This window comes from Gorilla gorilla, chromosome 13 (assembly GCF_029281585.2).
Source record: "Gorilla gorilla gorilla isolate KB3781 chromosome 13, NHGRI_mGorGor1-v2.1_pri, whole genome shotgun sequence".
NCBI classification, from domain to species: Eukaryota; Metazoa; Chordata; class Mammalia; order Primates; family Hominidae; genus Gorilla; species Gorilla gorilla.
This window is the reverse complement of record NC_073237.2, coordinates 61433383-61456308: the sequence shown is the minus strand read 5'-3', so window position 1 is coordinate 61456308 and position 22926 is coordinate 61433383. Positions and strand designations below refer to the sequence as shown.

The window sequence follows — 22926 nt, the reverse complement described above, 5'->3', positions numbered from 1 at the left end:
GATATAATAAAATGAGCTACTTTAAAGAAAAACTCCAGAATAGTTTCTCTCCAAAACTTTCAGCAAAAGGGAACCGAGCTTTAATAACTACATTCATACATTGAATGCACCTTAGGACCGGAAATTGAGTTTTCTGCTTCCTTATTAGTGAATCTTTCCCAAGGAATTCTGTCAAAATCTTGTGGCAATGACTACCTCCCTGCCTTGGCTTTAATTATTCTATTTCCATTAGTCCGGGTCAACACATACCACAGAGGTCATCTCTGGACTTGATGTATTGCATTAAAGGCGAGCTTCTCTAGGATAATTATGTCCTCAAAGACCAGGCATTGGGGTAATGCCTTGGGGAGTCTGAAACTCCAATCACCTTGAACTTTGGATATTTCTTCTCTTAACATACATTTGTGGAAAAGAAAACCATAGGACATGAAATAATGCATAAGTCGCAAATCTGCTGTTTTCTCTGCACATGACTGGAGATTAAATAAATTGACTATAGCAGGCAAACAGCACTCTTTTCTGGAAGCTTGAGTTTCAGAATTCCCAAAAGAAACACTAAAAGCTACTTCCTTTCTTCTCTTACAACCAAAAGAGAAATCAATGAGCTATTGAGTAAGACTTTTGATCCATTACCAAGACTCAAGCTTCCTAAAACACTAGTCAAATGGTATTTAATACTTCATTTTAAGACCCAAACTTGCCCATCCCGGCCTACAGTAAAGGGAGAAGACACATCCCACGGCTTGCTTTCACTCCAAAGCAAGCATTTATTGAGTGTCTACTATGTGCCTGATCATGTTCTAAGTCTTTGAAGATAGAGAAGTGAACTTGTATCCTTATCACTGAGGAGGGAGAAGGCAGTACCTGCCAGTTACTTGAAATTCCCTTTGGAACCAATTCACAGGGCAGAACACTTTAAACTCTATTCAGACTCTCAGAAATTGGGTAGGAAGAAACTCCCTAAGTCTTTGGAGCCTCACAGCTGCCTTAGGAGCTCTGCTTTCCACACTTACCAGAGACAGGTATTTAATATGAGCTGGGGACAAGAAGCGTGAACCCCTCCAATTTTTATGCAAAGTTTTGTGAGCAAGTATGAACATTTGCTGGAGCCAAAGTCTACAAGTGTCCTCGAATTCTCAAAAAGATCTGGAATCCTACCAAGGTTAAAAGCATTCCCCTAATATACCCACAACTCGTGGAGCCCAGGTGACTGCGCTTATGCTTTCTTGGTGAAGGCCACATGTCGAACCAAAAAGTCATGCCAAATGGATGCCACACTGACCGCAACAGCCACTTAGCCTGGTGTACACCCCGCTCAGTCCTTTCTCAACTTCACAACTTCGCTTACCAGAAAGCTTCGGGTGCAACTGTAAGATGGCCTATTCCTTTGGAAAGGAATGAGAAACACGTATGCTTGGAAGTACTGAGACATTGGCGCCTCTCCTGTTTTGGTCCTGAATGGATTCCCGGCGAAGAAATCACATGCCTCTCTTCTCCTGACCCCACTTTTGGCATCTCTTAAGGCCGAAGCTGGTTCTCAGAGCTCGTCTGCCTACAGCTACTAAGTTCCCTGAGAGCAATAAAGATACCACGGGATCCATCTGGACGTTTTCTGGACAGGAGAGGCAGCCGGGCATTTCCCTTCAGAGAGTTGCTGGGGATGCACACCTGCTCTGGGACAGCCGGAGTGCGCAACTCGCACTTCTACACGCGCGCGCCGGGCAACATAGCGCACCGCGGTACACGCACGCCGACCGGACACACGCAGTCTCGTACACGCCCAACGAGCGCACACACCCGCACTCCATGCACGCGCGATGGGCGCACACACTCGCATCCCTACACGTGCGCTAAAGCGCACACACCCGCGCTATTACCGCGCTAGCGCGTAAAAGAGCCGCAACTTCCGAGTGGGACTCGGCATGCGGGGGTAGTGCCCGGTACTTCACCATCAGTCACCGTCGCGTCCGCCTCCTCCCCTGCTTTTTGCACCTCCAGCCGCAGAGATTTCCGGCTGGGGCACAAGAACCGTCCAGGCCGAAAGAGCTGCTCCTCCGTCACAAAGCGCAGTTGCACACTGCATTGCAGGCGCGCGGGGACCCGGGCCGGAGCCGGGGTCGCAGCCATGGTCCAAGCGCCTCTGCTCGTGAGCCCTAGCAGTGCCTCCCCCGGGCTGCTCTGGGCACCGAGAAACTGCTGGGGCAAGGGGGAGGGATTTGGAAGCGCGCACCACCTTCCCCAGCTCCCGTTGCAAGTTCAATCTTCGACCTCCGAGACGCCCGGTGACTTCTGCTGGCACCTGCTGCCCTCGGCATCACCTCCCTCATCCCCCTGGAGGGCACGCTGGAAAGCTGCAACTCCCCACCCTCCGCACAGGAGCGCCCCGTAGACGCGCAGATGGGCCCAGCCACCCAGCGGGGCGGCAGCCCTGAACACACAAGTTTGGAGAGCGCGCGAGGCACCTGAAAGTGGTTGGGGTTTGGAAGCAAAAGGGTGACACCTGCTGTTCGCTGGGACCGCTCTGCGGGTGTGGGCGTCGGTTTGGAAACGTCCTTTGCCTGAGCTCTGCTTGGTGAGTGGGCACTCGCTCTTGGTGTGATTCTGGCGCAACTGGCACCCACGTGTGAGCAGCAGTCCCAAGTGCTGAGTTCTTTCCTCACTGACAGGGTCGAGAGAGCAGCAGCAATGTGATGGGAAAGCCCGCAGACATTTGTCAACTGGCTGGGCCCAAAAGACCATATTCGTCTTCCATTACTTAACTTGGGATTGAAGGTTTACTCGCTGCTGTATTGTGAACCATTTCCGTAGAAGTGGGCCGGCAGAGCCAAGGACTCTTGTCCCAAAGTTGATGCCTATCTCCAGCAGCTACCCAGCATAGTCTCTCGGCTCCAGCTTAAAAGGTTGGGCTCTCCAAGCTCTGAGTAACCGATTCGCAGGTCCTTAGTCCTCTTTGCAGAGAAACTGATCTGCTGCAGAGTTAAGAAAAGAAGCAGTTCTTTTGACAAGAATCCCCCACACTTACAGATTCATGTGCCATAAAAGGACCTTTTCTTCAAAAGCTGAACTGCTTTCTGTGTGCCCCCAGTCTGTGACCTCCTAATAGAATGAATTGCAGGGAGGAAGCAAGGTTTGTAAATCCATTCTGATCCTCTGAAGACAATGTTCCTCTTAACTGAGCAGGTTGACTTTAGAAGAACCAGCTTCCCTAGAAGTCCTGGGTTCTATGACTTCAGAGCTCCCAAGTGGGACTGTTAAACCCAGCCAAGCTGTGTAAAATCCTGGGTCTCATTTATCTGCCTCCCACACCTTCTTCTTTCTCCCAGTTCCTGATCAGGCCTCTCTGGCTTCGCCAATTTTCCTTTAAGACTTTTTCCTCCTCACCCTCCTTCTCTCTGTCTCTCATCTTTCTCAATCATCTAAGTACTCTTTTCCCTTTTTCTCATTCTCACATTCTGTTGCTGCATGGCTTTGATTCAGGCTCTGGAAGCTCTTAGGAATGAGATTTTCTCAGTCTGGCGTAAAGGCTATAAAACACTGCATCCCACTTCACCCTTACACACCTTCCACCTGTTAACGGAGGGATGACAATGTTGTGACCAGAAGCTTGCAGGAACCTAACCCTAGGTATTTCCCCTAGGAGGAATGTTAGTGGCACCTTCATAGAACATAGCTGCCATAAATAACAACATTTGACTATATTTTACAATAACAATGCCTTTTTTAGGGTGCTTAGCAAAGAGATCCCAGTAACTACTAAATAATCTCTCTAAGTTCAGAGCTCCTGCCTTAACCCCAAAGAATGAATACCGTTGACTTTTAGGTCACATATTCTTGGTAGACGAGGTATTTTGGCTCATGGGCTTCCCAGCCTCTCAGATCCAATCTTACACAGTGTTTCACCTATTCTGCCTGGATGTAAGTCAGGATCTGGTCATAAAAATAAAAGGCTGCCTAATTATGAACTAACTCACCTTCCTGAACTCAGAGCTGGGCCCTCTCAAAAGCGCAAGTGACTCAGAATATAAAGTGCTTCCTCAAGCTCCTCTCACATAGTTTACAGCCAAGAACACAACTGACCCATGTGGAAGGGACCTAATTTTTTTCTGAAGTTCTTCATAACAAATCCTTTATGAAATCTTTATGATAATGCTAATATTAATCATTGATAAAATTGCCTTATTGTGTTTCATTTATTATTTCTTCAGATGGATGTATTGGTTTCCAAGGGCTACTGTAACAAATTACCACAAACTTGGTGGCGTCAAACAACAGAAAATTTCCCCCGCAGTTCCGGAGGCCGGCAGCCCGAAATCAAGGCATCAGCATGGTCTTATTTCCTTTAGAGGCTCTGGGGAGAATCCTTCCTTGTTTCTTCCAGCTTCTGGAAGCATTCCCTGTTTCTTGGCTTCCTTCCCTGCCTCACTCCAACCTCTGCCTTCATGGTCACATTACCTCCTCATCTTCATATGTCTTCTCTTCTGTCTGTCACGAGGGCAGTTGCCATTGGATTTAGGGCCCATCCAGGTTGTCCAGGATGATCAACATTTGACTATGTTTTACAATATCCTTGATTACATCTTCAAAGACCCTTTTTCCAAGTAAGGTCGCATTCACAGGTTTGGAAAGTTAGAATGTTTATATGTCTTTTGGAGGACAACCATTGAAAGAACCCACACATTCCCTGGTAGCCACCACTGGGGAAGAGAACGTGCTTACAAGATATCATTTCAAAGCTTAGGCCCAGCCGTTGTGTGTGTGACTTGGTGATTAGCACACTTGTTATTCCTGGCAGATGTGAGAGAAGACAGGTTGAGAGAAGGATTGTGCGAGGAGGTAGGGTGAGAGGGTCATGGTAACTAGACCGGATTACTAGAGAAACTAAAATGTACTGCATATTCCAGGAAAAGATGACTTTGTTATGAAAGATGGGAAACATTATGAAGAAAGTAGAATGTTTATCTTTTTTTGTTTTTGTTTTTGTTTTTGAGACAGAGCCTTGTTCTGTTGCCCAGGATGGAGTGCAGTGGCACAATCTTGGCTCACTGCAACCTCCACCTCCCCAGTTCAAGCGATTCTCCTGCCTCAGCCTCCCGAGTAGCTGGGACTACAGATGCGTGCCACCACGCCCAGCTAATTTTTTGTATTTTTTTTAAGTAGAGATGGGGTTTCACCGCGTTAGCTAGGATGGTCTCGATCTCCTGACCTTGTGGTTTGCCCACCTCGACCTCCCAAAGTGCTGGGATTACAGGCGTGAGCCACTGCTCCTGGGCCATGTTTATCTTTCTTAAAAAATAAACTATATTGATTCTGCAAATTAATATTTTCCCAGAGACAGGAGAGGGAGAAAGAGAAAGAGCGTGAGAGCAAGACAGAGAGAGAGAAACAGAATGACCCAACCTTTACTCTCTATATCAGTAGTCTTCAAGCTGAGGTATGTTAAGACCCAGGAAGGAGTATTTTAAGGAAATAAATTTCCAGACCCTCTACTTCCACAAATAGTTTTTTTTTAATTGATCTTCCTCAGAAACACTAATGAAGATGCAGATTCCCCTTCTCAGTGCTCACTTTTTTAAGGAAAGGCATACCTGTCACTCATCCTAAATTTTATGATGTCTAGTGTCTAGTTGCCATACGCATAAAAAATTTACAGCACCAAAAAAAAAGACACAATTCAAAATATTGCTGTAGCTGTAGAGAAAGTAAATGACTGTAATCATTTCAAAACTCAGATGGTAGCTAATTCTTTGTTCATAATAAAGTTGAGGGAGACCTATTAAGGTGCCAACTGAGAGATCGTTAAAAATAATCTTTGATGGTAGATTACTATGTGACTTAGCAACTCCCAGCAACAACAGTGGCCACAGAATGAGTGGTCCTTACACTTAAATTCCCTTACCTTCATGGCTATCTTCATCTATAATTAGTAATAAAAAGCATAGTAATAATTAAATGAAGAGTTTTTATGCGACATATGGTCATGGAATTTTTTTTAAGTTGCATTTAAATTTATATACATTTTAGTTTTAGCAGGTATAAGGTTAGGATAACAGATGTTTAAGTGTAAACTATATTACAAGTAGGATAAAATTCTATGGAGTAAGTACATTGGAAATAAGATTTGGAAAAGATAAGGAAAATATATATGATTTCTGACTATAAGAACTTGTCAGATATTTTTAATGGATGACAATGAATATCAAATAACCACATTAATTAGAATTGCTGGCTTCCTTTAAAATGTGACTATAACTATTCCTTAATGTCAATATTAGCAATCAACTGGAAATAATATTCTTGTGAATGTTTTAATTCGAAATATTTTAGATGTCAAATATGTGCAGGTAATGTTAAAATATGTGCAGGTAATGTTACAGTAGGTAGCTAGCCAGGCATGAACAGGGCAGGAGAGGGCTACCCCACCACACACACGCATCAGGAATGTCAGGAGACCATCAGGCAATGGTCAGGTGGTTGTCAACTATCTCTCTAAAATAATAAAATAATTGGTCACAGCTGGCGCCAGGGAAAGGCGGTCTCCCAGTGGATAGAAAACACCTGAAACTGTTGATTAGCAGCTTCTCAATAAGATCTTGGGAGTTGGGCAAATGGGCTCAAGCATGTGCATTAAGAGGCAAATGGCAGGGTTTAACTGGTATATGACCTTCCTCTAGGAATGCTAGACTGGTAAGGGAAGAACGCCTCAAGTGAGCATCTGTACAACTCCAGTGTCACGATCAGGGTTGGGGTCCAGCCCCAGCTGAGGTCTGAGGAGAGTGGGTGGATGTGGGGTGGGGGAGCTGGAAGAACACTCGAGTGACACCAGGTAAATGAGAGTTGGCTTTATTCAGCAGCCCCTTCACAGGGTCAGTGTTACATTTACACACTGCACAGAAAATAGTGGCTGAGAGCCAGGTGGGGAGCTTCTCTATGTTGTGTCTACATGGTTATGATTATATAAGACATGGGACTATGTGCTTGCACCCCAATCCCACTGTGTCAGCTAGGCTGTTTACCTTGGCCTATGCCTGCTGCCCTACTTGGCTGCAGCACAGCCATGTTCCTTACATCCAGTAACCATACTGTATTCTCCCCTCCCAAGGGCTGGCAGGGCACTACACGTGTGCACAGCCCACCCCAAGGGAGGAATCAGGTGAGACATAACCCAAGACCCAGGCAGTATGCCAATGTATAAAACCCCAAGTTGAAAGGGCATTTTGACCCTCAAATGCATTTGATCTCTCAAGTCGCCCTCTTCCAAGTACACTTGACTACCTTTCACTCCTGGTCTAAAGCTTTTTAATAAACTTTCACTCCTGCTGTAAAACTTGCCATGGTCTCTCCTGCCTATGCCCCTCAGTCAAATTCTTTCTTCTGAGGAGGCAAGAATTGAGTTTGCTGCAGATCTATACAGTCCGCTGCTAACAGTAATCTCTGAATTTACAAAATTCTTTTAGGGATACACAGTAAATAAATAAATAAATAAATAAATAAATAAATAAATAAATAAAATTGCTGTAGACAAGCAGAATAAAGAAAGAGGCATGGCAACACCTCTTTGCTGTTAGGATCTTGAAGATGTTTCGCCTCTCCCACTCTTCCCAATAGAACCTGGGTGCCAGAGACTACCTGGGACAGCTCTACTGACGTCATCAGCACATGATTCTAGCCTCATTAACTCTAACTTGGGAAAAGTGCTTCTGGAGGAAAGGGAAGAAATTCTAAGGTAAAAGCAACTCTTAAGGGTGAGGTCAGGTTTTTTGAGAAGAGTGCATGGGATGGCCCAAGTTAGAAGTCACAAAGATGGTCTGGTCTTAGAGAGAGAGAGAGGGTGCACCTGCCAAGAGAGAAGCAAAGGCAGGACCTGGGAACATGCTGAGAGGGTTTGTCTGTAGCTCACGAGGAAAGTCTCATTTGGTGTATAGTTTCCTTTATTTCAGGGTAGAGTTTCTTCTCGTTACCTCATTTCAGTAGTTCAGTCTGTCAGTGTGGTGTGCGATGAGATAGGGTAAGAGAGAGAAATGTGACCTGCGTCTCAGGGCGGGAGCATTTTATCTAGAAGAGTGAGTCCAGGATTGCTGGTCATTACTAGCAGGATGTGAAAGGGAGCCCCACAGGGATGGGAGGGCAAGGAAGGAGCAAGCCATGGTGGGGACTGTGCTAATGGTTTCTGGAGGAGGCAGATTTGGTGTCCAACCCCAGCCCCACCTCTTACTGCCTGCGTAAATGGGGCTATTACTTAGATGCTTTGAATTTGGGGAAGCCTTTACAGTAAACCCAATATAACTCTACAGGCTTATTGTGAAAATTAAATGGCACTGTATAGCAAGCACTCAACATATAGTTAGTGGCTATCATTAGTATTTGCTGAAGAAAATATGGAAAAGTTAAAAGAGAAGCTTGAATGAACCATATCCCCTCACCTGAAGGCAATTATTGGAATGCTTTTAGAGTAGTTATTTCTATTTTTTCTTAATTTTGGCATTAAGGCAGCTTTTATTGAATAGAAAGAGAAGAACAATGTGAATAACCCCTGTAAGAGAAGACCTGACTCAGTTGTTCCCTGACAAGAGAAAAGAGGTTCATTAGTTATAAAATCATGTGAGTTTCAGCTTTTACTTATTTTTGTTTTTGTTGTTCAGTCATTCATTTATGGCTTGTGATTTATATCACATTCATACTCAGAGGCACAGTGGCATGTTTCATAAATCTAGCAAATACATAAACAGCAGCTATATTTTCCTGTTTGTATGGAAGTGAAACCAAAGTAGATTGGGGAAAACAAGCTGGAAAATTAAGAGAAGTGGAGGTTGAGGGGACATTTTGGAAAAATAATGCGATTATGCATAACTTGCCAATCCACATTCAAATCCAAGTTGAGACCCCCTGCAGGGGACAGCTACAAGGACATTATTTCCCTGATCATCAGCCTGGAGCTCTTTCCAGAGAGCTGATGTGTCTGTGTGAGATTTGTACATGATTTCTCATAAAGTTCTTTTCTTGATCTTCAAGCAGGAATTACAAGACAGACATAGTAAGCTTGCTGACCCACCTCTCATTCTCTCTGGAACTGACCATAAACCAGAATACATTTGATTATCTGATTTAGTGGAGAACACAGTAAAAAGAATAAAATGGATGATATAAAAATTGCACCAGCATATACTTAACTAAGGTAGCTATATCCTTTTCAATTTCTTTATACATAAAAGAAAGTTGCTATACCAGGTAATCTTAATATTTCCATCCAATTTTAATATTCCATGTATTGAGAATAATAGCTAATATTTATTCATTGGTCTACATGCATCGACTCATTTGTAAATATCATATGGTTGCAGATTTACCTTTGGGCCAGTATTAACGTTAGTCCACATTCTGAAAGGCAATGCTGGTTAAAATTTATCATGCATGAGAATCACCTGGAGAGAGTGTTAAAATGCAGATTGCTGGGCTCTGCCCCCAGTGATTCTGATTTAGCAGGCCTAGTGCAGTGCCCAAGAACTGTTATTTCTAATAAAGTCTTAAGTACTGCTGGTGCTGCCATTCTGACACCTGTGGACTTAAAGCAGCTCTGTTCTAAGCTTGGGAGGGGCGGCGTCCAAAGTCAGGCTGCACATTAAAAAGTACAGCAGCTAAATCAGGAAGCTGATGAATTACGTACAGATAATGGAGGATAACTGCTACTGTCTGAATGTTTGCATCCCCCCCAAATTTATATTTTAGAATCCTAACCCCCAAGGTGATGGTGTTAGGAGGTGGGGCATTTTGGGAGGTGATTAGGTCCTATAGGCAGAGCCTTCATGATTAGGATTAGTGCCCTAATAAAAAGGGACCCCTCTCAAGATCATTCTTGTTGGTTAAAAAAAATTAATAAGATAAAAAATAAAAGGGACCCCAGAGACCTGCCTTCTCCTTCCACTGTGTGGAAACACAGCAAAAGGGCAATTCTGTGAACCAGGAAGCAGGTCTGCACCAGACACTGGATCTGCCAGTGCCTGGATCTTGGACTTCGCAGCCTCCAGAACTGCGAGAAATACATTTTTAGCTTTCATAAGTGACCCTGTCTATGGTATTTTGTCACAGCAGCCCAAATGGACTAAGACAATAACTGTATCATTTAATTACAAGTGTGTAGTACTTGTGGGCAGTTCACTTTGCCACATTTTGAAAGTATTTCCACATCATTTCAAAGCTATAATAATAGCTTATCTTCTTAGGGACGGCTTGACAGAAATAAAATTCCTAGAAGGGGCAAATGAAGGATAGAATGACCTTGAAGAGCCTTAACTCCACATGTATGCTGACAAATGATCACTTCCCTTTCATTCGTATTTGTTGCATAACCATCTGAGGCATAGTCCAAAGAGCACTTTAACCTCTTCCATGTTTCCACTTCTTTAACCGCAAAGTGCAGACGGTAACACCTGTACCAGAGACTTGCTGGGAAGATTTAGTGAATAACGCTTATGAAAGCAACAATACTCCCCAGGAAAATCATCCCTGACTTGCCTGCAAATCAATCCCCATTCTCTCAGGGCACCTCATTCTTTTCTTTCAGAACACTTAACATGGATTGGAACTATATATTTGAGAGGGAGGATGGTAATTTGATTAATATCTCTCTCCCTCATGCTATTGTAAACTCCATGAATATCTATTTTTCCCATTGTTAAATCCACAACACTTAACCTGGTTGTGGTTCATAGTAGACAATCAAAATATTTGTAGAATGAATGACAATGATTGGCCCGTGGTAAAAATTCAGTTAACATCCATTTAAAAATGAATATATATACGTACAAAATATGAGGTACAATCAAAATGAGAAGTTAAGAAAGGTATTCTTAATAATTAAGAACTGCAACATGACAATAGAACTGACTGCACAGTCAACACAGCATTGGCAGAAAACTGCTGAAGTCTCTAGCTCCTTGCAACTATAAAGCAAACATGAAGACTCTTGTGTTTAAGAATTGTATCATTACCTACTAGAAAAAAAATTAAGCTGAGACACTAATCTCTGGGGTTGTCCTTCTTTGTTTAAGAATCTACTTCGTGGCCGGGTGCAGTGGCTCATGCCTGTAATACCAGCACTTTGGGAGGCCGAGGTGGGTGGATCACGACAAGGTCAAGAGATCAAGACCATCCTGGCCAACATGGTGAAACCCCATCTCTACTAAAAATACAAAAATTAGCTGGGCATGGTGGTACGCACCTGTAGTCCCAGCCACTTGGGAGGCTGAGGCAGGAGAATCACTTGAACCCGAGAGTCTTAAGTTGCAGTGAGCAGAGATCGCGCCACTGCACTCAAGCCCGGGCGACAGAGGGAGATGCCATCTCAAAAAAAGAATTTACTTCACCTCTGATTTCTTCAAATGCCTTGCCTGTTCTTTCTGAGCCCTCCTTAACAGAAAATTGAAATCAGTGGTAAGCAGAGATTCTTAGAATTTACAAGCATAATGCAGATTTGCAGCTCAATAATTCCTACAGGTCTGCCAAATTTGTCAAATTTATAACGATGGTCTGGGGGAAAAATTGCTCAATTAGATTGCCAAGAACACTGACATGCACAGAGAACATAAATTTTTACCTTTCAAGGATCAAAATTAATTTTTGGTATGAGGATATTATTAGTATGACAGTTTTACTGCACAAATTAAAAATAGGAATTGCATAATAGGACAAAGACACTATATCACCGAGCTCTTAGTCAATGTGCATTGCAATGTGTGTTTTCTTGGAAGAAAGAGAAATAAACAGCTCAGTTCCTGAGGCAGAAGACAATGCAGCAGCATATACAAGCTAATTGCAGACAATAAAAATAAATCTTAAAACAATTTTTATATACACCTAAGTGTAAAATAGACCATTTTAGACAGCTTTCCTGAGCTCTGCAATCAGAACCAAGCCTACTGTGCTGTGCTATTTGTCAGATACAGCATTAGTTTGGGAAGCTTTCAAAATAAATTCAAGTTTTCTATAGTTTTACAGTAAGGGTCTGTGCTCCTTCTTCTGCCACTAATTTTTATATTTGGAAAATCATGTCAATATAGAAAAAGGATTCCAAGTACATGCTGAAGAGGGAATATTTTTGATATTTATGTATATAGTTTTCGGTTTATTATGGTGAAAGGAAACAGGGTTCCAAGTCAGAAGATCTGTGTTTCCATCTTGTTTTCACAAGCTGGCATACGTTTTTAACCTCTCTGTCCCTCAAGTGTCCCCTTCTGATAAAAAGGGGTTGATAGTAAAGCTAACCTCCAGGATAATGGCCAGGGTTGCCGTCTTCATTTTTATTTATTTGGGCTAATTTAAAGCTAGCTTCCATTCCAGAAACAGGCACACTTCTATAGCCTAAGGCATGGCAATAGGAATAATACATACAAAAGTACTTAGTAATATCAAGAACTACACATAGAAATTGATTGGTGTTATTTTACAAACCTCCCCAAATAAGGAAGGAACATAGCTGCTGGCCATTGGTAGAAACACTCCCAAATGGCCACTTGTGAGCCGAACCTCCTGCAGGTTTCCTGAGCTCAGGCCTCGTTAGGTCTTTCAGAGTGGGCAGTGCTCAGTGCTTCACATCGACCTTCAGTGGTACCTGCCAATTATCTTTCCCAGGTACCTGCTGAGAGGGCTGTGCTTTAGAACAGCTGCAATCTCTGCTCTTTAAAAATAGAAAACCACTTTAACTTGTGTAGGCTTAACACAAGTGGGAGCAGAGAGCTACCTCAACCTTCGTACTATCAAAGATTTATCTCCTCCTTTGTATCTTAAAACAATCTAGATTTTTTCCTCGAACAAGAACAAGTTATTTTTCTGAATATTTGAAATGAACCAGCCAAATAGCATATTTCTTGGTGAACCAATTTTAATGAAAAATGGATTACTGCAACTTTTTCAGTTTCTTCATGTACATTACTACAATTGAGAGAAATGATCATCTTTGAGGATGATTTTCAAACATCACTAGTCTACAGGCTGTAAACCACCAATTCACACAAAAAGGAAATTAGCATATATATGCATATGAATGTATACATTATATATACATGCACATGTATATATAAGATCAGATGCTCAAGCTTATTAAATCTGGAAAATGTGAAATGAAAATCTAAAGAAAATATTCTTCCACTTTGTAGAATTGCAAAGATTTTTTAAGTTGCTTCAGTTAAAGGACAGAGAAATAAGTAGCACGTCACTGATTATGGATAAGTAAACTGGCAGATCTCTTTGGAGGATGGCGTCTACCAAATTTCAAAGTACTCATGTCTTATTACTCAGCAATTCCGCTTCTAAAAAATGGACTACAGATGGACTGGAATCAAATCTTATGATGAGGCTAGATTTTAAAGTCAAAATCTAAGCAAAAACCACAAATTTACCCTGAAGTCCCCTCAGTTGCCCGCAAAGAACAACGCATCCTATAGAGTTCTAATGGCATATTCTGCATAGAATTGACTACTGTTCTTATGTGGATTATTTTGGAAGTATGAAGTTCAGCGTTGGCCGGTTTTCAGAGGTGTTGACATCGTGTGCAGAAGCTTGGTTACTGGGGTGAGACTGTTGTTGCTTAGGATGAAGAGGTGTGTTTATTGGAGTGAGTGCTATCCCTGACAGGCTTTTAGAAGGGTGGAGTTAACATGGATCCATTGGTTTGTCTGAGTTCTGGTGGCTCCTTATTTTCATGGCAACAGAACAATCCATCTTTTCCCAGATTTGTGGCAATTTTTAATTCTCTTTAGAAGAGCTTACTCAAATGTCTTTTGATGCAACTCTACTTCATAATCACACAAGTGCTGGAAATGTGTGGACAAGGATATTTACTGCCTAAAGAGATTGCAAACAACTTAAGAAGGTGATTAAATACATTTGGTACAGCCATACTATGGAATACAATGTAGCTATGTTAAACAGGAGGGAAACTGGATAGTACTGATGTGGAGCAATCTCCATGACATGGTGGTAAGTGAAAAAAGCAACGATGCACAATAGGTTCTGATCTATACATAGAACTCTCTGGAAGGATAAAAAAAGAAACATTAAAAGTGCCTCAAGAGAGAAGAACTGGGAGCCTTTGGGTGAGGGTAGCAGAGGAGACTTACTCTTCACCATGGACTCATTTCTTTTTTCTCTCTTTTCCAGGCTGTGTGCCCCATTCTTATTACTCTACCTCAGTGGGTCTCAATCCCAGCTACACATTGGAATCACTTGGAAAGCTTTAAAAATAAAACCAAACCTGTGCTTGGGCTCCACCATAGGTGTTCACCACAGCTGTCAGTAAGTATCTGCAGCAAATTAGATCGGTGAGCACTTAGCCTAAATGGAAGAAAGAGCAGCAGAGTGGCTTAAGATAGGTTAGGATTGCTGAATGCTGTGTCTCCGTTTCCCTCAGTGCCTGCATTTAAATAGTCACAAGTCCTATGAAATGAATCTCCTGAAATAGAGCTCCTTAGAGGCCACAAGTCCTGGGCATTAATGTGCACTATCCCATTTGATTTTCACAACCACTCAGAGGGGCCATTTCCCCATTTTTTCTAGGGAGGGAAACTAAAGCTCATACAAGGGGATTAATGAGCCATAAGTCAGCAGAGTCAGTGCTCAAAAACTGGAAATCTTAGACTCGAAATTCCGTTCTCTTTCCACACTGCCCCATCAAACTCTTCTCTTTTACATGATTTTTCCGGTCAGTTTTCCAGACTGCTTTGCATAACAGTAGTCTCAACACACATGAAAAAGATATTTTAAACCTTAGCACATCACGCCATCAGCCAAAACTCTCCTCTTATTCTTCCCCTTTCCCTTTGTTAAATATTTGCTCAAGGTTTGGCAGACCTGGGGTGAACACCCTTCTTAATTCTTAGGCCAAGTTAATCAGATTCCACTTTCTTCATCATTTTTAGGCAGAATTATACTGCCCAGAAATCCGTGCATCATACACTTTCCACCCCGCCCCCTACTCCATGCCTCCTAAGGGGGTCTCACTTACCCTTTGGGATGTTTCTGGTATTTACGTTCTTCATAAACCGGAAGTCTGTTTTCCCTACATTCTCTATTTAGTTAGTGCAGGGTTGACATATTCGCATGTATGTCTTTCCTCCGCCTCCTAAATCAGTGCCTCCAGGGCCCCTGAAGTACTTTTAGCAATCTTCTCTCAAATCTTTCCAGCCTCTTGCATGCAACTGAGAGGCTCAGAACTCAACACAGCCAGCCAGGTGTGGTCTCCAGAGAACTCCATAGCAATTATTACTACAGTGAGAAGAGAACTCATTAATTCAAAATAAAGCGGAGCAGGAACAAAGTCATGTCAGAATGACTGAAATTTCTAGGGCTCCAGCTGGTGTTTGGTGAGGATTGGTTGGGGGAGGGAGAAGAGGATACAAACCACCAGCAGAACACAATATTGACATGATGCGAGACCCGCGGTCAGATTGCTGAAGGCGCTGTAAGAGCAAAATATCCACACCGGCTGCCTGTTTTTTCTCTTGGGTTGGGATTGGGTGGATTAAGTAGGTGGATTTATTCATTTTTATTTAACTTTCAACAATTGCACAAGTACTCCATAAGGAAAGTAGGAGCTACAGAAAGTAAAGCGAAGCAAATAAAAGTCATAATTCATGCATCCAGGGACAATCATTGTTAATATTTTGATGCATATCCTCCAGATATTTTTCCTATATGCCTATGTCTAAAATTATTTTTAATCTGCACTTGAATTTTATATCATGAACATTGAATATTTCCCATAACTTTGTGTCTCATCATAAAAAACATGCTCTATTGTATAATTTTGACCATTGTACAATGTTAGGCATTTGGCTTTACCATCTTTTACTATTCAAAATTTTACAGTACTGTAAGTAGCAACCACTTAGCTACCACATTGCACCCATTTTGTGTGGTTAGGTGCCCAGCGACAGAGAAGCGACAAATTGTTGTTGTCTTTAATGTAAGGAGGAGTCTGCCATTTGAGAGATTGCTGGCAAGTCTCTGCTTCCGAGGTGGAATGTGATTACTTTTGGAAGAGACTCCTTTTGTTTTTAAAATATTATCAAGATTGACCCTTCAGTATCCCAAAATCAAACAATAGCCACAAATGTGTTTGTTTTGAGCTCAAAAGTTATCTCCACATCTGAATGTAGATACTGCAGACTTAAGAGGCAAGCATCTAGTTCAGCATCTAGTTTGTGGTATCTTTAGCTGGCCTAAAAGATATTCCAGTAAGAGTTAGGCGAGGGTTTTCCTACCAAATATGTCTTTAACCTGAATGGTGGGTTTATTAGCACAAAATACCATATACTACTGGGTTAAACAGCAGACATTTGTTTTCTCACATCGCTGGAGGCTAGAAGTTCAAGATCAAGGTTCAGCTGATATGGTCTCTGGTGAGGGCTTTCTTCCTGGCTTGCAGATGGCCACCTTCTTGCTGCCTCCCTTCTTTCTGTGTCCTCGCATGAACCTTTTCTTGGCTCATTTGCACAGAGGGAGTGAGCTCTCAGGTGTCTCATCTTATAAGGTATTAATCCTTTGGGATCAAGGCCCCACTCTTATGACATTATTTAACCTTAATTTTTTCCTCCGAGGCCCCCCTCTCCAATTATAGTTACATTGGAGGCTAGGGTGTCGACATCTGAACTTGAGGGGGACACAAACATTCAGTCTATAACAGTGGGCATCTACCTCCTGATGTTATTTAAGACTCAATAGCTTTTGAAGAGTGTAGTGTTAACTTTCCTGATGGCCTTCTCTGGGTTGGGGAGATTGTACTCTGAGATTGGGCATAGAACTCCTCATGAAAGGGGTAGATATTCTTTCTACCTATCATGCTCAGGTTAAAAAAGTCGGTTATGATTGTAAAGTAGAGGAGATGAACCTATTGTCTCCAAGCCCCTCAGCACCTGAGAATCTGCATGATGCTGAGTGTGAGTTTAGGGCATTAGATCACTGTAGTTAAGAGCTCTGGCTTGGAACTAACTGAATGCAAATTGCAGCTGCGCATTTTGTTTGCTGTTTTGGGCACATCAACTCTTTAAGCCAGATTTTCCAGGCAGGCATATGGCAGCATGCTGGGGTACCACCTATGATGGGGTACCACCAATGCTGGGCTACCACCTATGCTGGGGTACCACCTATGCTGGGGTACCACCTATACTGTACCAAGGCCTGGGGTGACCAGAACCCCTTGTTTATTTCCCTCTAGCCATGAGCAGCCTCCACAGACTCTATATAATGGTTATCAATGCATGTCATAACATGAAAAAGGTTGGGAAGCACTAATTAAGCTTCAGTTTTCTTATCTGTACTATAGGGTTTAGCTTGGCCCCAATTTGTTCACTGACTTACTGCATCTTCTTAGGCGAACGTTGAATCTACTGGTACTTCAGTTTCTACATGGGGGAAAACAAAGGGTTCAACTAAATTATTATACGTTCCGGATGCTTTCCAAGTCCACAACTCTGCCGTAATGACTAATGTCAAAGAAAAAGAAAACAAACTTAGCATTATGTTTCAGTACAGAACATATCAGAAACACCTTTATTATGCCCATCACAGAGGACAGAAAACAACACCAGTGTCATTTTCTCCTGTACAACCTAGAGGGTTCACCATGAGGTCATAACATGGTTAAGTGATTGACAAGAGGCACAAATATGTATTGCTACTAAGTCTGGTACTAACTATTCTTTATGACTATGCAGATCATTCACCCATTCTACCATTTACCAGATAACTACTGACAGCCTACTGTGTGCCATGCACTGCTCTGCATTGATATATAGTTATTCAAAAAATCCAGATTGCCTTTTTCATTGAGCTTATAGCCTAGTGGAAGAAGCAGGCAATAAACAAATGACTAATTAAATATATGACATGTCAGGAGGTAAGAAGGGATCTGTAATAAATAAAGCAGAACAAAAGAGATGGATGGATCAGGAGTTGGGGGTAGGGGCCAGGGAAGGCTTCTCTGATGACATTCGAGCAGAGGATAAAAGTGTGAGATTGAGCCACAAAACTATATCAGGGGACTAGTGTTCCAGGTTAAGTCTTGATGTCCATAAGATTCACACTTATAATTTTAAAAGACATTAAGAATACACATACAAATGTTTATTACATATAAATAAAATACAAATACTACTACTGAAAGAAATATTAACATACCTACTACCCAGCTTAGGATAAAATATATATTTACCAGTAATTGTGAGACACCCCACATGCCAATGTTTAATTTTTCAATGATCTTTAAATACTAATTTTGGTCTGGGCACAGTGGCTAATGCCTGCATTCCCAACACTTTGGGAGAATGAGGTAGGGGGATCATTTGAAGCCAGGAGTTTGTGACCAGCCTGGGCAAAATAGTGAGACCCTGTCTCTATTAAAAAAATTAAAAATTAGCCAGGTATAGTGGTAAACTCCTGTAGTCCTAGCTACTTGGGAGGTTGAGGTGAGAGGACTGCCTAAGCTTTGGAGTTCAAGGTTATAGTGAGCTGTAATCACACCACTGCAGTCCAGCCTGGGCAACAGAGCAAGACCCTTCCCTAAAAGAATGTAATTTTGTAGAAGAATATGAAAGAACAGGAGAAAATAGTCAAGCATATTATTAAATGAAAAAGGCAGGTTGAAAAGCAGCCTCACAATATGTTCCCCTTAATGTGGAAAACCCAGGTATATAATATTAAATAGCCAATAGTACTGAGAGCTAATTATGTGCACAGCTCTATGTTTGTGTGTTTGTGTGTGTGTGTGTGTGTTGTGGGTACGTAACACAGAAGTGCATTTAGAATTTATTTTTCATGGCTCATTCTTAATAGTGGCATGCGAAACGATGTTTTACTCTTTCTGTATTGCCCTGTATTTTAAAGATTTCCACAGTGAGCACATATTACTTTGTATAAGCTGCTATTTAAAAATGATTGAAAGCTTTTTCAATCATTGATTGGGATGGGACTACAGGCATGATTGGCACATGTCTGTAATCCCATCTGTTTGGGAGGCTGAGGTAGAAGGATCACTTGAGTCTAGGAGTTAAAGGCCGGGCTAGGCAACATGGTAAGACCTTGTCTCTAAAAAAATAAAAGTGATTTTTAAAAATATTACATTTTTTTCACTAAAGGACATTTAAAAGGATTTACTTCAGGCGGAAGGGAAATGATCCCAAGTGGAAGGTGTGAGATACAAGAGACATGGTGAATGTGTGGGTGAATCTAAACCCAGCATTGACTATGCAAAACAGCAGTAATAATGTCAAATGTGTGTGCATAGAGACAAGCCATAAGTAAAAGACTGGGCGACAGTTGCATTTAGCATGAGAGGGGGTTATCCGGGCCACCACATTGCATAACTTCAACGGCATCGTTCACAAAGTGCAGAGGGACCCAGGGAATGAAAAGAAAAACTAAGTTTGCCTTAAGTGCTCTTTTCAAGCCATTGAAATTAAGAAAGAGAAAAAGGAGTTTCAGACCACATTTGAAGGAGGCATCTCCACAAAACATGAGGTCGAGTTTTATATTTTAAAAGGTAAAGGCAGACAATACACCTTTGAAAATTGATAATCTCTTAGGAACTTAGGGTCAGGAAAATAAAGAATGGCAATAATTTATAAGTAAGCAAGCTTTTAGCAATTAGGCCATTTCATCTTAACAAATTTAGCTAACCACTCCCTATAGTTCACAAGGTATTCATAAATTCTCTAAACAAAAGCAATTTATTGTGTGCCACATGGGCAACTGAACGTTTGGTGAAATTGTTTCATAGTTTAAAAAATAATTTAATGTGATTTCTAATTTCACATTTTTTTCTCTTTCCATACTAGGTATAAATCAATGCATCTTGGTTCCATTCTTCATCATTTGCTGGTAGCTAAATCATGGTAAATTAAGCTAAGGACATTTTAAAATCCTGTTTAATTTGTCCACATGCTAAATATCCCAGCACACAAGAGAAAAAGCAGCATGTACTTGGATAAGACAAACCTAGCGCTTCCTTCGAGTTAAGGAACAGTCTTGGAAGTCTTGTTATAGTTAATGTTTTTTCGAGTGGATGAGCAAATGAATGAATATACAAATGGTTATGCACACAATTAAGCAAACTGCTTGATCACATTCCTCCTTTCGGTTTTGCTTCCTCTACCTGTCAGTTGTCCTGAACACCTGCGGAGGTATTTTGTGCAGGATGGTTTACCACATTGGCCTTGGGAGTTGAGGAAGCACCAGCTTAGGTTCTGCCAGGATTGAGCCCATGTGCTCTTCCCTGACAGCGAGTGCTGCTGGCTGCTGATGCCTAGAATCTCAGCACGGGAGCTGCCTTTGTCACAGACCTTGGTTCCCCATTCAATCGAGCACCTGTGCAGTTGCCCTGTGGTCTGGCATCCCAGGCTCAGCAGTGACAGCTCCTGATGGGCTTTCACCTGACTTTCTAAATCAGTGCTGTTCACTCAGCCAGAGCCTGGTCACCCCTGCATGGAGTAGGAGTGAAGCTTATGAAAAGGTGAGGTGCCAAACACACAGAGGAGAACACGGAGGAGGCCATATCGTAATAAAGAGGTAAGAAAAGATTCTGATAACATGGGAACATGTTTGAAAGTTCTTCTGACCAAAGATACTAATCTTACTCCAAAGGCTTGTATGTGAAGAAACATGGCTTATGAGTCAGATGTCAGAGAATCATAGATCCTTCAGAAACAGTGGGCATCTTAAAGGTCACGTGGTTCAAAGCCCTTGCCATAGGGGAAGAAGACAGGAGGACTAGCTCTTGTCTATTTTCATACAGTATTGCAGGGGTGGAAAGTCCTCATTCATCATAAGGGTCACAGACAACACTCCTATAAGAAAAGACAGGTTAACATGAGAAAATCATAACAAATTTATTTAATCAAAATTTCACTTGACATGGGAACCTTCAGAAATGAAGACCCAAAGACCCAGGGAATACTGTCTATTTTTATGCTTAGGTTCAATGAAGAATGACCAGCCACACAGAAATGTGAGTGGACAAAAGTTATGATCTCGTGGTAATAGACTGAGGGGAGTATCCCAGCAAGGACTGTGCGTTCAGATTCTTCCTGGCCTCTCTGTGTAGCATTCCTTCTTCCTGGGTTTGGGGAAGGACCTCTCTGGAATGAGAGTCTTTAAGGGCAAAGAGAGGAGGGAGAGAGTGACCTTTTTAGGTTTTGTCTTGCTTTGGGGTCTAGTTTCTATGACCCACTTTGGGGAAGAGGAATTCTTGTTTCTATGACTCACTTCAAAGGAGGAAGGACAGGTGAGAGAAAGGAGAGCAGGAGAAGGTCAGAGAAAGAGACTTTTCTTCTGAACCTACTTCTGTGACCTTCCCACATGGATGCCCTTTGGCCAGTCACAGAACCCGTTGATCCCTCGCTAAGCATATGTGTTGTCTCATTTAATCTTCACATTGCTCTTATGTTGTGGGTTCCATTATCATCCCAATTTTGCAGATTATAAAACTGAACTTTAGAAAAGTGATTTCATGGCTACATTAGCAGATGGCATAGCAGGAATGGAGGCAGAAAACTGGGCTGGAGAACTGAGTTCTTTCCTCTCCTCCATAACTATATTATTGGTGGTACCCATGAGCATTTCAGCAGGAGCAGTCAGGAATGTTTGGTTTCCCACAACACTCCTCTTCCTCAACACAGATGAAGCAGTGATGACTATTCGGAGAAGCATATGGCACTGAGAACTGACCTTTGAATAGCTATTTCCAGAAAGTCGACCTTCTGAAGTTCTTGCCATCATGCAATCTCAGGGAGTCAACAGTTACCTGTCAAGTCGGTCAAGTGTTTAAAATAGCACTTGACCGATATTTATTGTCACCCGAAAACAGGGATTAATAATAGAAACTATCCCACAGGCTTGTGGGGAAAACTAAATGAGTTAATATGTCTTTTATATTACCCCCAGAAAGCAAGCAGTCAGAAGTCACCCCATAAAACACCTTCCACCCTCTGAGCATGACCAGCAAAGCGGTTTCTTCTTGCGGACACTGCATCAGCCCAGCTCAAAGTGCATTCCATTCTGATGAACATCCACAAACAGTTATGAAGAAGACCCAAATGTCATGATTTTGTTCCTCTCAGATAATAAAAATATCACGATTCTGAAGGAGTGTTGATGGGTGTTCAAGTCAATTCAGTTACAAGCATACGCCTTACCCCAGTTCTCGTGGCTTCATCCTGAATTAGAGTTGTCCCCTGTCATCTGGAATATATTTCCCATTGAGACACATTACTCTCACTCCTTCTACAGCTGTCCCAGGCTCAGTGCTTGATTTCTCAGAGATTTTGTTATGTGAATCAGTCCAAAGTGTGTTACAGCAAGACTAAGTCATCATGAGTCACGTGATCCACACATTTCCTGTTTGTATCTTTGCTTGGTTGAGTGTGTTGGGGGGGGTTAGAATATATTTTGGTCTGCTTTAACCTTTGTGTTCAAATTCACTCTTAGGTTGAAAGAAAAATATAAACTCAAATTTAAAGAATAGCCTTCTTGTAAAAGACAAGCTTGGCTATGACTAAGCAGTTGTTACTTGATGAGCGAGAGAAGCCCCTTCTTGGGTAATTGGGGCTTCAGGAATGGAGTGACCGTTTCCCCATCAGCATCCCCTCTGGGTCCTTCAGGTCTGAGCTAGAAGAGCAAGGGCCAGCGTCCCCCAGCACGTAGTTGTCTTGATGCCACAGACAAAATAATTTAATTCATGTATGCGTCCTCATAAACCTGACAAATGTTTAGGAAATGGAAGCTTTGAAACATGCTGAATTTGAGAGAGAACGGTGTGCATTTTACAGGACCATCAGGTCATTGCTCCGACCCGGGAATTTTTATGTAGTGAATACAGATTTCCCAGCCCATAAACTGAACTCTGTTACCAAAGTATTTTTAAAATCTCGATTTACAGTTTTC

The 22926-nt window shown here is 42.0% G+C and overlaps 1 long non-coding RNA gene across 1 annotated transcript; it reads left to right on the top strand.

Moving 5' to 3' along the window:
* The first annotated feature begins 2149 nt into the window (after window positions 1-2149).
* LOC129524599 (uncharacterized) lies at window positions 2150-22128 on the top strand. Its single transcript, XR_010130429.1, has 5 exons — window positions 2150-2572; window positions 7606-7723; window positions 14152-14286; window positions 19824-20553; window positions 21928-22128. It is a non-coding gene; the product is annotated as an uncharacterized lncRNA (long non-coding RNA).
* Window positions 22129-22926: the final 798 nt, after the last annotated feature.